The sequence below is a fragment of the Balaenoptera ricei genome, chromosome 2 (genome assembly GCF_028023285.1).
Source record: "Balaenoptera ricei isolate mBalRic1 chromosome 2, mBalRic1.hap2, whole genome shotgun sequence".
NCBI classification, from domain to species: domain Eukaryota; kingdom Metazoa; phylum Chordata; class Mammalia; order Artiodactyla; family Balaenopteridae; genus Balaenoptera; species Balaenoptera ricei.
Window position 1 is genome coordinate 57,121,838 of NC_082640.1, and position 16,640 is coordinate 57,138,477.

Consider the following 16,640-nt stretch of genomic DNA (forward strand, 5'->3'; position numbering starts at 1 on the left):
CTTGCATACACAGTGTTTTTTTCTTTATCTTTCTTAGTTATAGTCATTTCATTTACATATATTTATTAGAATCATTAACCATTAGTCACCTTTCTTTTACAGAGAAAAGTAGGAATTAAGCAATTGTTAACTGTTGGCCACATACTATTATTCTGTAGCAAATTTATAAACACATTATTTCAAATTTTCTAGAGGAATATTCCTTTTCATTGTACAATATCTAATGTTTAAAGATGTACCCCAATATATTTAGTTTTTTTGTACCATATAAAAACAAGATTGTAAAGGTAGATACAATATGTTCAACAACTGAAATTTCAATATTTTTCTTATTTGGAAACATTTTGGATATTCAAGAAATATCCATTATTTGCCTTAACTTAATATAGCTTTAAGGTTTCAAGTTACCAAATTTTTTGTGAAATGACTTTTAAGTAGATATTATAAAACATGATCAGTTTTTAAAAGTTCATTAACTTTTGTCCTATTTACATCTATTTAATTCACTTGTTATTAACAAATATGTTTAAATTGATGATAATTTCACACTTGTCACCTTCAATTATTTATCTTGTTGACAAATTAGGCAAATATCAAAAAATCACAGAGATAGAGAACATAAAAAGTTAATATATAGTTATTTTTTATTTTTAATTTACCTCTGGGCAAGACATACATTAAGCTATTAATTTTAAAAATTGATATATAATTTACATATAACATTGTATTAAAACATAATGTTGATATAAAACATGATGATTCAATTTTGTATATAGAGTATTGCAATACTATCACCATTATAAGTTTAGTTAACATCCATCGTCGCACATAGTTACCCATTTTTTCCTTGTCATATTTTAAGAGGTACTATCATAGCAAATTTCAAATATACAATACAGTATTTTTAACTACAGTCACCCTACCATAAATTACATCCCCAAGATTTATTTATTTCATACCTGGAAGTTTTTACCTTTTGACCCCCTTCACCCATTTTGCCCACACCCCACCCACCACCTCTAGCAAGCACCAATCTGCTCTCTGTATAAGTTTCTTTTTTGTTTTTTGTTTGTTTGTTTGTTTTTAGTTTACACATATCAGTGAGATCATAAACCACTTGCATTTCTCTGTCTGACTTTGTCCCTTTGTGTAATGTGCTAGGCCCATCCATGTTGTCATAAATTGCAAGATTTTATTCTTTTTATGGCTAAATAATATCCTGTCATATTCCATTCCATTATTTATATCTATCTATCTATCATCTATCTATCTATCTATTGATCTATCATCTATCTATCTCACATTTTCTTTATCCAGTCATCCATTGATGTACACTTCATTTGCTTCTATGTCTTGGCTATTGTAAACAATGCTGAAATAAACTTGAAGGATACCATATTTTTGATTAGGGCTTCATTTCCTATGGATAAATACCAAGAAGTATAATTGATGGATCATATGGTAGTTCTATTTTTAGTTTTTTGAGGAACCTCCATATTGTTTTCCACAGTAGCACTACCAATCTACATTTCCACCAACAGTGCACAAGATTCCCATTTTGTAACTGAGCAGGACAATTTAGGGCCTTCCCAGAATAGAGCACCCTCCCATGTCCTCTGCCTGCCTCTTGTCTGTAGAAAAACTTTAGCCTCCAAGACTTTCCCTGAGTTCCAAAGAATAAATTTAATCAGATAAGTTAGAAAATGCAGAAAGAGGAAAACAGTCAAGCAAGACAAAATGATAATAATTTAGCCATTAAACAAAGTCAAGGACATTTCATTCCTCCTCAAGGGCTATAGATAATATTCTGAGTCATATCCTTTGAGCTGTTTTGCAGATACTGAAACCCCCACTAGGTAGAAGAAGTTAACTGTATGCTGCCCACAAACCATAGGCCTCAGACTGGTTTGAAACAGAAGGTTGATGATGTTGACTCCTGATTATGTCACTATCAATCAATCAGAAGAATGTCCATGAGCTAATTATGCACCCCACAACCCCTCTCCCTTATCCTGTCTTTACAAATCTTTCCCTGAAAGCCATCAGGGAATTCAGATCTTTTAAGCACTAGATGACTGGACTCCTTGGTCGGTGTCCTGCAAAAAACACTTCACTTTTCTTCACCACAACCAGGTGTCAGTATATTGGCTTTACTGTGTGCAGGTGAGTGGGCTCAAGTTCTGTTTGGTAACAGTTTCTTCACATCCTCAGCAATACATTTTTTTGTCTTTTGATAGTAGCAATTCTAATAAACATGAGGTGATATCTCCTTGTGGTTTATATTTGCACTTCCCTGGTGATTAGTGATGTTGAGCACCTCTTCACATACCTGTTGGCTATCTGTACGTCTTTGGGAAAATGTCTGTTCAGATCCTCTGTCCATTTTAAAATCCAATTTTCTTTCTTTCTTTCTTTCTGTTTTTGTTTTTTGCTGTTGAGTTACATGAGTTTTTTTTTTAATTTTAGGAATTATCTCTTTATCAGAAATATAATTTGCTCCCATCCAATAGGTTGCCTTTTATTATGTATGGTTTTCTTTGCTGTGTAGGTTCCTTTTAGTTTAACATAGTCTTACTTAATTATTTTTGCTTTTGTTGCCTTTGCATTTAGTGTGAAATAAAATCATCACCAAGACTGATGTCAAGGAACTTACTGCCTATTTTTCTTCTGGGAATTTTCAGTGTTTAGGTCTTATGTTCACGTCTCTAATCTATTTTGAGTTAATTTTTGTGGATGGTGTAAGATAGTTGTCCAGTTTTATTCTTTTGCATGTGGCTGACTAGTTTTCCCAACAGCTTTTATCGATGAGTTTATGTTTTCCTTATTGTTTATTTTTGGCTTATGTTTCATAAATTAATTGACCATGTATATATATTGGTCTATTTCTGGGCTCTCTATTCTGTTCCATTGACCTATGCATCCATTTTTACAACAATACTTAACTGTTTGATTGCTATGCCCTTTTAATATAGTTTGAAATCAGGAAGTGTGATGGACCCAAGTTTGTTTTTCTCTCTCAAGATAGCTTTGGCTATTGAGGGTCTCCTGTTGTTCCATATAAAATTTAAGATTATTCTATTTCTGTGAAAAATGCCATTAGGATTTTTAATTGGGATTTCACTGACTCTGTAGATTGCTTTGTGTAGCATAGATATTTTAATAGTATTAACAATTCCAATCCATGAGTGTGGAATATCTTTCTATTTATTTGTGTCTTCTTCAATACTTTCACCAAGGTCTTATAGTTTTCGGTATAACAGTTTTTCACCTTGGTTAAATAAATTCCTAATTATTATATTCTTTTTGATGCAATTGTAAATGGGATTGTTTTCTTAATCTCTCTTCTGATATTTTGTTATTAGTGTATAGAAATGAAACAAATTTTTGTATATTAATTTTGTATCCTTCAACTTTACTTAATTCTTTTATTAGTTCTAACAGGTTCTTTTGATGGAGTCTTTAAGTTTTTTTATACATAATATCATGCCATGTAAAAACAATGAGTTTTACTTCTTCCTTTCCAATTTTGATGCCTTTTATTTCTTTTTCTTACCTAATTGCTCTTGATAAGACTTCTAATACTATGTTGAATACAAGCCGTGAGAGTGGACATCCTTATCTTCTTCCTGATCTTAGAGGAAAACTTTCAGCTTTCACTATTGAGTATATTTTAAAAAAACAAAATTCTACTGAGTAAATTTTAATGATCTTATTGCTTTATTAAATGATTCATATTTCAGACAGTATCCAGTATAGCAGATAAGAGGGAGCTTCAGGGAGCTGTACAAAATGAAAGATGTTTATAGGCAGAATGGAGCAGGAAAGAGGGCATTTACTAGACAAATAAAAGGAAGTTCGTTATTTCAAGGTTATTTTCCGTTACAGAAAGGCAGAGGTATATCAGGTAGATTTCCTAACTAGTGCTTATCAGGCAATTCCTAATTGACTGATTTAAGATTCAATCTCTGGGAGAACTGGACTTAGTTCTAAGTCTAAGTTTGAGAATGTAGAGCTTAGCATAAGTGTTCTCATTTTGGGCCTGTTGTCTTCTTTTAACAGGTGTTAACTGTGGGCTTTTCATATATTGCCTTTATTATGTTTAAATATGTTTCCTTTATATCCAGTTCATTGAGAGTTTTTATTATAAATGAATGTTGAATTTTGTCAAATGCTTTTTCTGATTCTATTGAGATGTTTATATAATTTTATTCTTTGTTTTATTAATGTAAATCAATTATTTTTATGTATATTTTGCATAGGTTGGATTTACAGTTTTATAATCTTAAACAACTAGTAGAGATAACATAATGTTTTTGAGTACTAAACCTAGGTAGAAAAAATTTGTATGTTCATTATATTTAATGCTGAAAACTCTGAAGTTATGCCTGTTTTTACTTTACCAACCATTTGGAAGTTAGCATCATTTAACAAAACTTTCCCAGGTAAAAGAAAACTTTATTATCTGGAGGTAGAAATTGTCACATATACATAACACATGCATACATACACACATAAGGAACATGCATAAACTTACAGAAAGATGGACAGAGTAATTCTATAACTAATTATAAAATTTTAGCCTTGACTCGATGAACATAGTAATACTATCTCAGTGGTATATCTTCACGTTATATGTTAACCTGAACTGTGTTTCCGGTAAATGGGACATGAAGGTTACCTGTTTACCAATACTTGTGGAGGAGATTAGTAGTACTCTCTTTTGCCCTAACATGTAATCTGATGGAGGCTGTAGTTGTTGCTGGGGATTCCATATTTCCTTGAGAACACTGAATGGATGATAGGAAACCTAAAGTTAAAGTGACTATGGGAGTTGAGAGGCAGGATTTGAAGGGGAAATTCTGGCAGTCTGGACAGAGGGATGGAGAAGGTAGGGGACACCTCAAAGGATTCAAGGAAACTGAAGGGAAAATACAAACCAGTAAAATGAGGAAGGAAAAGAAGATGCATGAGAAGAGAGTGGGTTTAGAAAAGCCACATTGAAAGGATCTAATATTTCTCAAATAGGCCATTGATGGTCCAATTATTCTTAGTAAAATCATACCAACAAGAAAGGAAGCCAATGGAGTTGGTGCAGCATATACTCAGCAAGGTTTCAAGAAGGAGGTTGTCTGTTCACTGAGAAGTTCCCATGTTTTATAGCTAATGATAAATTTATACTTATGAATAAATAACCTTGGGACTCTAACCCAGCTTCTTACACTCAGGTATTTGCCTGGGACTCTAACACAGCTTCTTAAACAAAGAAACCTAGCCCTCTAATCCATCCTCTGTTTGGGCCTCTAATCTTTCTTCTAGAGTGTACTCAAATGCTTATGAATCAAAATCTGTCCCTACAGCTTTAAGGGATATTTGTCTGAACCAGTGGTTTAGGAAATGAACTCACCAAAGTATCTCTGTTCTATCAGTCAGGAGTAGAGACAAAAAGTTTTCAAAGGTGCACACTTCAGGTACTGGCTGAGGTATCTGGGACTCCAATGATGACTCTGATCTATCCAAGTAGAGATAATTTAACTGTCAAAGAAAAAACCCAGAGATTAAATGGGGGTAAAAACAGATTTTATTCAGGACTATTGCAAAGGATAAATTATCTCAGTATAGAAACAGGCTTAATTCCAAAAATACCATGGGCAAGTGGGAATTTATACCCTGGATGTTTGGTGGGGTTCAGTGGATGAAAAATTACTAAGAGGAAACATGAATGGTAATGGGGATTTTGTTTAAGCCAACTTAACAGGATTCTTGATGAAGACAGGTCTGACTGATTAGTCATCACCTGTTAGATGGTGGAGGATTTAAATCATGATTAGATATGTGTGGTGATCAGACATGCATTATAAGAGACCCTTACTAAACTAACTAAGCAGGGTTCATGTTAAGCATTTTACATGGAAATACACAGAATGATGTGGAGAAGGTTTAAGAAATTGACTAAAATTTTTTGAATCAAAGAAACTGTATCACTACAAAAGAGATATTGGGCAACTGCTCAAAAAATAGAGATAAGAAAATATGTCTGGCATACAGAATATCCCTAAGAGTTTCTTTTATTATTACTATGCCCTATGATTAAGGTTAATAAAAAAACTACAACTGCCAATACATGTAAGACTAAGTATAACCCAGATCCTTCATGGATGAAGGTTTTGGTCATCCCATAAAATAAAAACAACCAAGACCATCTATGGTGCTTGCTGAAGCAATGGGAATACATTGAGGCAGTAGCAGAAGGTAGTTATAAATATCATCTACTATCACACAATCAGTTACAGAAAAAAGAGTTATGATTGTCATGAGTATTTCTCTCTTATTATGAATATGTTTGTGTGTGTATATATATATCGTATATATATATAATCTCAGATATTTTTGTTTTCTATTATCTCTTATTCACTTATCAGATAATATGTACCAACTTTATATCATAGTATTTAAGTATTGTTAATTTTATATCATACTATATTTTATGAGATATTTAAATAAGACTAACCATAGTAGAGAACTCTACTTCCTCTTCTGGGGAGGGATTAGTGTGTTTCTGTAGTATGAAGAATACTTCTACCATGTTAGGTAGAATTATGACCTTGCTATTGTTCTTTTTTTAAAAATATTTATTTCTTTTCTTTCTTTCTTCTTCTTCTTCTTATTTTTTTTGGCTGCCTTGGGTCTTAGTTGCAGCATGTAGGCTCTTATTTTATTTTATTATTATTATTTTTAAAATTTTGACTGTTGTTGGGTTACAGCACACAGTATCTTTGTTGCAGCACATAGGCTCTTCACTGTGGGGATTGGGCTTCTCTCTAGTTGTGGAGCATGGGCTTCTCTCTAGTTGTGGTGTGTGGGTTTTCTCTTCTCTAGTTGTGGTGCATGGGCTCCAGAGCACATGGGCTCTGTAGTTTGCAGCACACTGGCTTTCTAGTTGAGGTGCATAAGCTCAATAGTTGTGGCGCGTGGGTTTAGTTGTCCTGCAGCATGTGGGATCTTAGTTCCCCAACCAGGGATTGAACCCTCGTCCCCTGCTTTGTAGGATAGATTCTTCACCACTGAACTACCAGGGAAGTCCCAGCATGCAGGCCCTTTGTAGTGGCTCATGGGCTTCTCTCTAGTTGTGGTGTATGGGCTTCTCTTTAGTTGTGCCATGGTTTTTTTTGTTTGTTTCTCTCTCTAGTTGTGGCACGCTGGCTCCAGGGCACATGGTCTCTGTAGTTGGCGACGTGTGGGCTCTCTCGTTGAGGCATGCGAGCTCAGTAGTTGTGGTGTGGGTTTAGTTGCCCCTCAGCATGTGGGATTTTAGTTCCCCAACAAGGGATTGAACCCATGTTCCCTGCATTGGAAGGCAGATTATTTACCACTGGACCACCAGAGAAGTCCTGCTATTGTTCTTATTTGAAGATTAAGTATGTTTGAAGGCAATGCATATAGCTGTCACATTAATGAAGGGGAGACTTGGAATGTTGAATTTTATGTCTACTTGGTAGGGCTAAGAAAAGTCCAGATAGCTGGTGACGCATTATTTCTGGGTGTGTCCTTGAGCACGTTTCTTGAAGGGATTAACATTTGATTCAGTCAACTGAGTAAAGAGATCCACTCTCACTAGTGTGGGAGACCATGAAGAGTTGGAATAGGGGGCCAGAGTAGAATAAAAATTCAAAGAAAGGGCATATTCCTTCTCACTTCTAGAACTGGGACATCCATTTTTCCTGCCCTGGGACATAAGAGGTCCTGGTTATTAGGCCTTTGAACTCTGGGATTTATACCAAGGGACCCCTCATTCTTGGACCTTTTGCTTGGAACTAAGAGTTACAGCATGTGCTCCCCTGGTTCTCAGGTCTTGGACACAGAATGAATTACACCACCTGCTCTTTTGGTATCTGGCTAACAATTGGCATATTGTGGAACTTTAGTACTTCATGTAATTTCTACAATGACTCTCATATCTAGCTATTTATCTATTAATCTATCATCTCTAGTTATTTACTATCTATCTATCTAACTATTTATCTATTATACTATATGTTTTTCTGTAGATTCCTAAATACCAGAGAATCCAAAGGGATTGGAATGTTATGGTGAATTAGCTACTGGCATGGATAGTAGTTCTTGAAAACAGGATTTTAAAGAGGAGTATTCTGAATTTATCCTGGGGTTTCTGAAATTTCTCCCTAATTTGATTAGATATAAAGAAGCTAATGATTCTATTTCCACTAGGAAATAGAGCCCTATTTGTCCATGGTATGACCTATTTAAAGAGATATACAAAATACCTGCCTTTGATATTCTTTTTTTTAAAATATCTTTATTGGAGTATAATTGCTTTACAATGGTGTGTTAGTTTCTACTTTATAACAAAGTGAATCGGTTTCACATATACATATATTCCCATATCTCTTCCCTCTTGCATCTCCCTCCCTCCCACCCTCCCTATTCCACCCCTCTAGGTGGTCACAAAGCACCAAGCTAATCTCCCTGTGCTATGTGGTTGCTTCCCACTAGCTATCTATTTTCCGCTTGGTAGTGTATATACGTCCATTCCACTCTCTCACTTTGTCACAACCTACCCTTCCCCCTCTCCATATCCTCAAGTCCATTCTCTAGTAGGTCTGTGTCTTTATTCCCGTCTTGCCACTAGGTTCTTCATGACCTTTTTTCCCCCCTTAGATTCCATATATATGTGTTAGCATACTGTGTTTGTTTTTCTCTTTCTGACTTACTTCACTCTGTATGACAGACTCTAGCTCCATCCACCTCACTACAAATAACTCCATTTCGTTTCTTTATATGGCTGAGTAATATTCCATTGTATATATGTGCCACATCTTCTTTATCCATTCATCTGTTGATGGACACTTAGGTTGCTTCCATGTCCTGGCTATAGTAAATAGAGCTGCAATGAACATTTTGGTACATGACTCTTTTTTGAATTATGGTTTTCTTAGGGTATATGCCCAGTAGTGGGATTGTTGGGTCGTATGGTAGTTCTCTTTTTAGTTTTTCAATGAACCTCCATACTGTTCTCCATAGTGGCTGTATCAATTTACATTCCCACCAACAGTGCAAGAGTGTTCCCTTTTCTCCATACCCTCTCCAGCATTTAATGTTTCTAAATTTTTTGCTGATGGCCATTCTGACCGGTGTGAGATGATATCTCAGTGTTGTTTTGATTTGCATTTCTCTAATGATTAATGATGTTGAGCATTCTTTCATGGGTTTGTTGACACTCTGTATATCTTCTTTGGAGAAATGTCTATTTAGGTCTTCTGCCCATTTTTGGATTGGGTTGTTTGTTTTTTTGTTGTTGATCTGCATGAGCTGCTTGTAAATTTTGGAGATTAATCCTTTGTCAGTTGCTTCATTTGCAACTATTTTCTCCCATTCTGAGGGTTGTCTTTTGGCCTTGTTTATGGTTTCCTTTGTTGTGCAAAAGCTTTTAAGTTTCATTAGGTCCCATTTGTTTATTTCTGCTTTTATTTCCATTTCACTAGGAGCAGGCTCAAAAAGGATCTTGCTGTGATTGCTGTCATAGTGTGTCCTGCCTATGTTTTCCTCTAAGAGTTTGATAGTGTCTGGCCTTACATTAAGGTTTTTAATCCATTTTGAGTTTATTTTTGTGTATGGTGTTAGGGAGTGTTCTAATTTCATACTTTTACATATACCTGTCCAGTTTTCCCAGCACCACGTATTGAAGAGGCTGTCTTTTCTCCACTGTATATGCTTGCCTCCTTTATCAAAGATAAGGTGACCATATGTGTGTAGGTTTATCTCTGGGCTTTCTATCCTGTTCCATTGATCTATATTTCTGTTTCTGTGCCAGTACCATACTGTCTTGATTACTGTGGCTTTGTAGTATATATAGTGTGAAGTCAGGGAGCCTGATTCCTCCAAATCCGTTTTTCATTCTCAAGATTGCTTTGGCTATTCAGGGTCTTTTGTGTTTCCATACAAATTGTGAAATTTTTTTGTTCTAGTTCTGTGGAAAATGCCAGTGGCAGTTTGATAGAGATTGCATTCAATCTGTAGATTGCTTTCATTAGTAGAGTCATTTTCACAATGTTGATTCTTCCAATACAAGAACATGGTATATCTCTCCATCTATTTGTATCATCTTTAATTTCTTTCATCAGTGTCTTATAATTTTCTGCATACATGTCTTTTGTCTCCTCAGGTAGGTTTATTCCTAGATATCTTATTCCTTTTGTTGCAATGGTAAATGGGAGTGTTTTCTTAATTTCACTTTCAGATTTTTCATCATTAGTGTATAGGAATGCAAGAGATTTCTGTGCATTAATTTTGTATCCTGCTACTTTACCAAATTCATTGATTAGCTCTAGTAGTTTTCAGGTAGCATCTTTAGGGTTCTCCATGTATAGTATCATGTCATCTGCAAACAGTGACAGCTTTATTTCTTCTTTTCCGATTTGGATTCCTTTTATTTCTTTTTCTTCTCTGATTGCTGTGGCTAAAATTTCCAAAACTATGTTGAATAATAGTGGTGAGAGTGGGCAACCTTGTCTTGTTCCTGATCTTTGTGGAAATGGCTTCAGTTTTTCACCATTGAAGATGATGTGGGCTGTGGGTTTCTCATATATGGCCTTTATTATGTTGAGGAAAGTTCCCTCTATGCCTACGTTCTGCAGGGCTTTTATCATAAATGGGTGTTGAATTTTGTTGAAAGCTTTCTCTGCATCTATTGAGATGATCAGGTGGTGTTTCTCCTTCAATTTGTCAATATTGTGTATCACGTTGATTGATTTGCGTATATTGAAGAATCCTTGCATTCCTGGAATAAACCCCACTGGATCATGGTGCATGATCCTTTTAATGTGCTGTTGGATTCTGTTTGCTGATATTTTGTTGAGGATTTTTGGATCTATGTTCATCAGTGATATTGGCCTGTAGTTTTCTTTCCTTGTGACATCCTTGTCTGGTTTTGGTATCAGGTGATGGCGGCCTCGTAGAATGAGTTGGGGAGTGTTCCTCCCTCTGCTATATTTTGGAAGAGTTTGAGAAGGATAGGTGTTACCTCTTCTCTAAATGTTTGATAGAATACGCCTGTGAAGCCATCTGGTCCTGGACTTTTGTTTGTTGGATGATTTTTAATCACAGTTTCAATTTTAGTGCTTGTAATTGGTCTGTTCATATTTTCTATTTCTTCCTGGTTCAGTGTCAGCAGGTTGTGCATTTCTAAGAATTTGTCCATTTCTTCCAGGTTGTCCATTTTATTGGCATAGAGTTGCTTGTAGTAATCTCTCATGAACGTTTGTATTTCTAGTTTCAGTTGTTACTTCTCCTTTTTCATTTCTAATTCTATTGATTTGAGTCTTCTCCCTTTTTTTCTTGATAAGTCTGGCTAATGGTTTATCAATTTTGTTTATCTTCACAAAGAACCAGCTTTTAGTTTTATTGATCTTTGCTATCATTTCCTTCATTTCTTTTTCATTTATTTCTGATCTGATCTTCATGATTTCTTTCCTTCAGCTAACTTTGGGGTTTTTTTGTTCTTCTTTCTCTAATTGCTTTAGGTGCAAGGTTAGGTTGCTTATTTGAGATGTTTCCTGTTTCTTAAAGTAGGATTGTATCGCTATAAAGTTCCATCTTAGAACTGCTTTTGCTGCATCCCATAGGTTTTGGGTCGTCGTGTCTCCATTGTCATTTATTTCTAGGTATTTTCTGATTTCCCCTTTGATTTCTTCAGTGATCACTTCGTTATTAAGTAGTGTATTATTTAACCTCCATGTGTTTGTATTTTTTACAGATCTTTTCCTGTAATTTATATCTAGTCACATAGCGTTGTGGTCAGAAAAGATACTTGATACGATTTTAATTTTCTTAAATTTACCAGGGCTTGATTTGTGGCCCAAGATATGGTCTATCCTGGACAATGTTCCATGAGCACTTGAGAAAAATGTGTATTCTGTTGTTGTTGGGTGGTATGTCCTATAAATATCAATTAAGTCCGTCATGTTTAATATATCATTTAAAGCTTGTTTTTCCTTATTTATTTTCATTTTGGGTGATCTGTCCATTGGTGAAAGTGGGGTGTTAAAGTCTCCTACTATGATTTTGTTATTGTCGATTTTCCCTGTTATGGCTGTTAGTATTTGCCTTATGTATTGATGTGCTCCTATGTTGGGTGCATAAGTATTTACAATTGTTATATCTTCTTCTTGGATTGATCCCTTGATCATTACGTAGTGTCCTTCATTGTCTCTTGTAATAGTCTTTATTTTAAAGTCTATTTTGTGTGATATGAGAATTGCTACTCCAGCTTTCTTTTGATTGCCATTTGCATGGAATATCTTTTTCCATCCCCTCACTTTCAATCTGTATGTGTCCCTAGGTCTGAAGTGGGTCTCTTGTAGACAGCATATATATGGGTCTTGTTTTTGTATCCATTCAGTCAGTCTGTGTCTTTTGGTGGGATCATTTAATCCATTTACATTTAAGGTAATTATCGATATGTATGTTCCTATTCCCATTTTCTTAAATGTTTTGGGATTGTTATTGTAGGTGTTTTCCTTCTCTTGTGTTTCTTGCCTATAGAAGTTCCTTTAGCAATTGTTGTAAAGCTGGTTTGGTGGTGCCGAACTCTCTCAGCTTTTGCTTGTCTGTAAAGCTATTAATTTCTCCATCAAATCTGAATGAGATCCTTGCTGGGTAGAGTAACCTTGGTTGTAGGTTTTTCTCCTTCATGACTTTAAGTATATCCTGCCACTCCCTTCTGGCTTTCAGAGTTTCTGCTGAAAGATCAGCTATTAACCTTATGGGGATTCCCTTGTGTGTTATTTGTGGTTTTTCCCTTGCTGCTTTTAATATGTTTTCTTTATATTTAATTTTTGATAGTTTGATTAATATGTGTCTTGGCGTGTTTCTCCTTGGATTTATCCTGTGTGGGACTCTCTGTGTTTCCAGGACTTGATTAACTATTTCTTTTTCCATATTAAGGAAGTTTTCAACTATAATCTCTTCAAATATTTTCTCAGTCCCTTTCTTTTTCTCTTCTTCTTCTGGGACCCCTATAATTCGAATGTTGGTGCATTTAATGTTGTCCCAGAGGTCTCTGAGACTGTCCTCAGTTCTTTTCATTCTTTTTTCTTTATTCTGCTCTGCAGTAGTTCTTTCCACTATTTTATCTTCCAGGTCACTTATCCGTTCTTCTGCCTCAGTTATTGTGCTATTGATCCTGTCTAGAGTATTTTTAATTTCATTTATTGTGTGGTTCATCATTGCTTGATTCCTCTTTAGTTCTTCTATGTCCTTGTTAAATGTTTCTTGCATTTTGTCTATACTATTTCCAAGATTTTGTATCATCTTTACTATTATTATTCTGAATTCTTTTTCAGGTAGACTGCCTATTTCCTCTTCATTTGTTAGGTCTGGTGAGTTTTTAACCTTGCTCCTTCATCTGCTGTGTGTTTTTTTGTCTTCTCATTTTGTTTATCTTACTGTGTTTGGGGTCTCCTTTTAGCAGGCTTTATATTCATAGTTCCTGCTGTTTTTGGTGTCTGTCCCCAGTGGCTAAGGTTGTTTCAGTAGGTTGTGTAGGCTTCCTGGTGGACGGGACTAGTGCCTGTGTTCTGGTGGATGAGGCTGGATCTTGTCTTTCTGGTAGGCAGGTCCATGTCTGGTGGTGTGTTTTGGGGTGTCTGTGGCCTTATTATGATTTTAGGCAGCCTCTCTGCTAATGGATGGGGCTGTGTTCCTGTCTTGCTACTTGTTTGGCATAGAGTGTCTAGCACTGTAGCATGCTGGTCGTTGAGTGAAGCTGAGTCTTGGTGTTGAGATGGAGATCTCTGGGAGATTTTTGCTGTTTGGTATTACGTGGAGCTGGGAGGTCTCTTGTGGATCAGTGTCCTGAAGTTGGCTCTCCCACCTCAGAGGCACAGTCCTGATGCCTGGCTGGAGCACCAAGAGTCTTTCATGCACACGGCTCAGAATAAAAGGGAGAAAAAATAGAAAGAATGAAAGAAATAGGATAAAATACAATAAAATAAAATAAAGTTATTAGGAAAAAAATTTTTAAGAGTAAAAAAATAAATAAATAAAAATAAAAGGGATGGACAGAACCCTAGGACAGATGGTGAAAGCAAAGCTATGCAGACAAACTCTCACACAGAAGCCTACACATGCACACTCAAAAAAGAGGAAAAGGGGAAAAAATAATATATCTTGCTCCCAAAGTCCACCTCCTCAATTTGGAATGATTCATTGTGTATTCCGGTATTCCACAGATGCAGGTACATCAAGCTGATTGTGGAGATTTAATTTGCTGCTTCTGAGGCTGCTGGGAGAAATTTTCCTTTCTCTTCTTTGTTCGCATAGCTCCTGGGGTTCATCTTTGTATTTGGACCTGCCTCTGCATGTAGGTCACCTGAGGGCGTCTGTTCTTCTCTCAGACAGGACAGGGTTAAAGGAGCAGCTGCTTCGGGGTCTCTGGCTCACTCAGGCCAGCGGGAGGGAGGGGTACGGATGCGGGGCGAACCTGCATCAGCAGAGGCCGGCATGACATTGCACTAGCCTGATGCACGCCCTGCGTTTTCCTGGGGAAGTTGTCCCTGGATCACGGGACACTGGCAGTGGTGGGCGGCACAGGCTCCCAGGAGGGGCAGTGTGGATAGTGACCTGTGCTTGCACACAGGCTTCTTGGTGGTGGCAGCAGAAGCCTTAGCGTCTCGTGCCCGTCTCCGTGGTCCGCGCTGATAGCCGTGGCTCACGCCTGTCTCTGGAGCTCCTTTAAGCGGAACTCTTAATCCCCTCCCCTCGCGCACCAGGAAACAAAGAGGGAAGAAAAAGTCTCTTGCCTCTTCGACAGGTCCAGACCTCTTTCCGGACTCCCTCCCGGCTAGCCGTGGTGCACTAACCCCTTCAGGCTGTGTTCACGCTTCCAACCCCAGTCCTCTCCCTGGGATCCGACCTCCAAAGCCAGAGCCTCAGCTCCCAGCCCCCGCCCGCCACGGCGGTTGAGCAGACAAGCCTCTCGGGCTGGTGAGTGCTGGTCGGCACTGATCCTCCGTGTGGGAATCTCTCCACTTTGCCCTCCGTACCCCTTTTGCTGCGCTCTCCTCCGTGGCTCCCTGACTTTGATATTCTTAATTAGACACTTATAAGAAGAAAGGGGCTAAATAACCTGTATATAATAATTTCAAACATTTTTTGAAAAGGATTATAGTGACAGTGGTTGGTTCCTCCAATTATTGCTACCAAAGTGGTGAAAGAAAACGACGAGCTCAAAAATTTGAAATCTCACCTGAAGCATTATATCAATTACATGAAAACTCTAAGCTGTGCCTTGAGGAAGAGGCTTATATCCTTGCAGGTCTGAAATTGCTATAAATTAAACTATGATTGGATGAATTTCAAAGCAAGTTGATCTCTAGACTCCTAAGATGTCTAACTTTAAATCCAGGACACTGATTGTGGAAAAGTAATGTCTTGTTCATTAGGATGGAAAATGTGAAAAGATGCTGATGAAACTGGGGTCATCAAGTCACTACATTGTGATGAGTCTCCTTTCCAGTAGAAGTCTCAACACCTACAGTGGAAGTGACTTCCCTAACAGCATTACCAGTGACATTCCCATCCCAAATGGTAGCAGCCTCCTAATCCACAGTGGTATCAACCTTTGTACCTCCATCTGAGGGAATTAACTCTGCATTACTGGAGGTGACAATAATGGACTCTCCTGAGGCAGTTGCCACCCATGTCTAAACTCAAACTTAGAAGGCCCCTAAAGGCAGGGTACAAAATGTGGCCCATGTGGAGCTGCACTGCACTCTTAAGGAACTACTTGAGTTTTCTGATTTATGCAATTGGAAATCTGGGGAATATGTGTGGGAATGGGAATTAAGGCATGGAATAATGGTTTAAAAATATAAATTTGGATCAGCTGAATTTATTGATGTGGGTTAACTACAAGAGATTCTACTTTTAGTTTTGCAGCATGGAGAATTAGAAAAGGCTCTAACGGTTTCTTTGGATAATTGGTGAAAACATGGCTCCAAAGATGGCTGGCCCACCATGAGCAAAATAGAGATGCCAGATATACTTTAGCTTATATATAAGGAAGCATTCAAAAGATTGGGGTGATTGGAATGTTAGAGTGAACTAGTCATTTAAGACCTACTCACCCACAATGGAAGGATCTGGATATGGGAGGATCTTTTACCAATACTTCGAGATATAAATTTGGAATTATAACCTCAGCTTCCTTGAAGTGCTCTGTAATTTTCTTCTCTGTGGGCCAGAACTTACAGTGGGAACCACAGTCACTCAATTTGAAACTCTGAATGTTGTGGGAGTAATTGGGTCCCAGGGTGTCAGGAGCCAAGTGGCTTTACTCATCCAAAAGTCAATGTAGTTTAGTTATTGTAATGGAAGGAGTAAAAGCACTGATCAGAATAGTCTGATTCACATAGACCTATGGAGTAGCCTAGTTAATTAACCACGGTATTCCAAGAAATGAAAAATATATGAAGTCTACAAAATTCTTACTTATTCTATATAAACAGAAAAGTTCTAGGTCACAGAACAAAAGTATAACTTGACTAATTATAATGGTGAGTCACAGTTAATCAATTCCCCATCTTGAGCAAACCCAAAACTCTTTGAATAAAGTGGAGACCAGG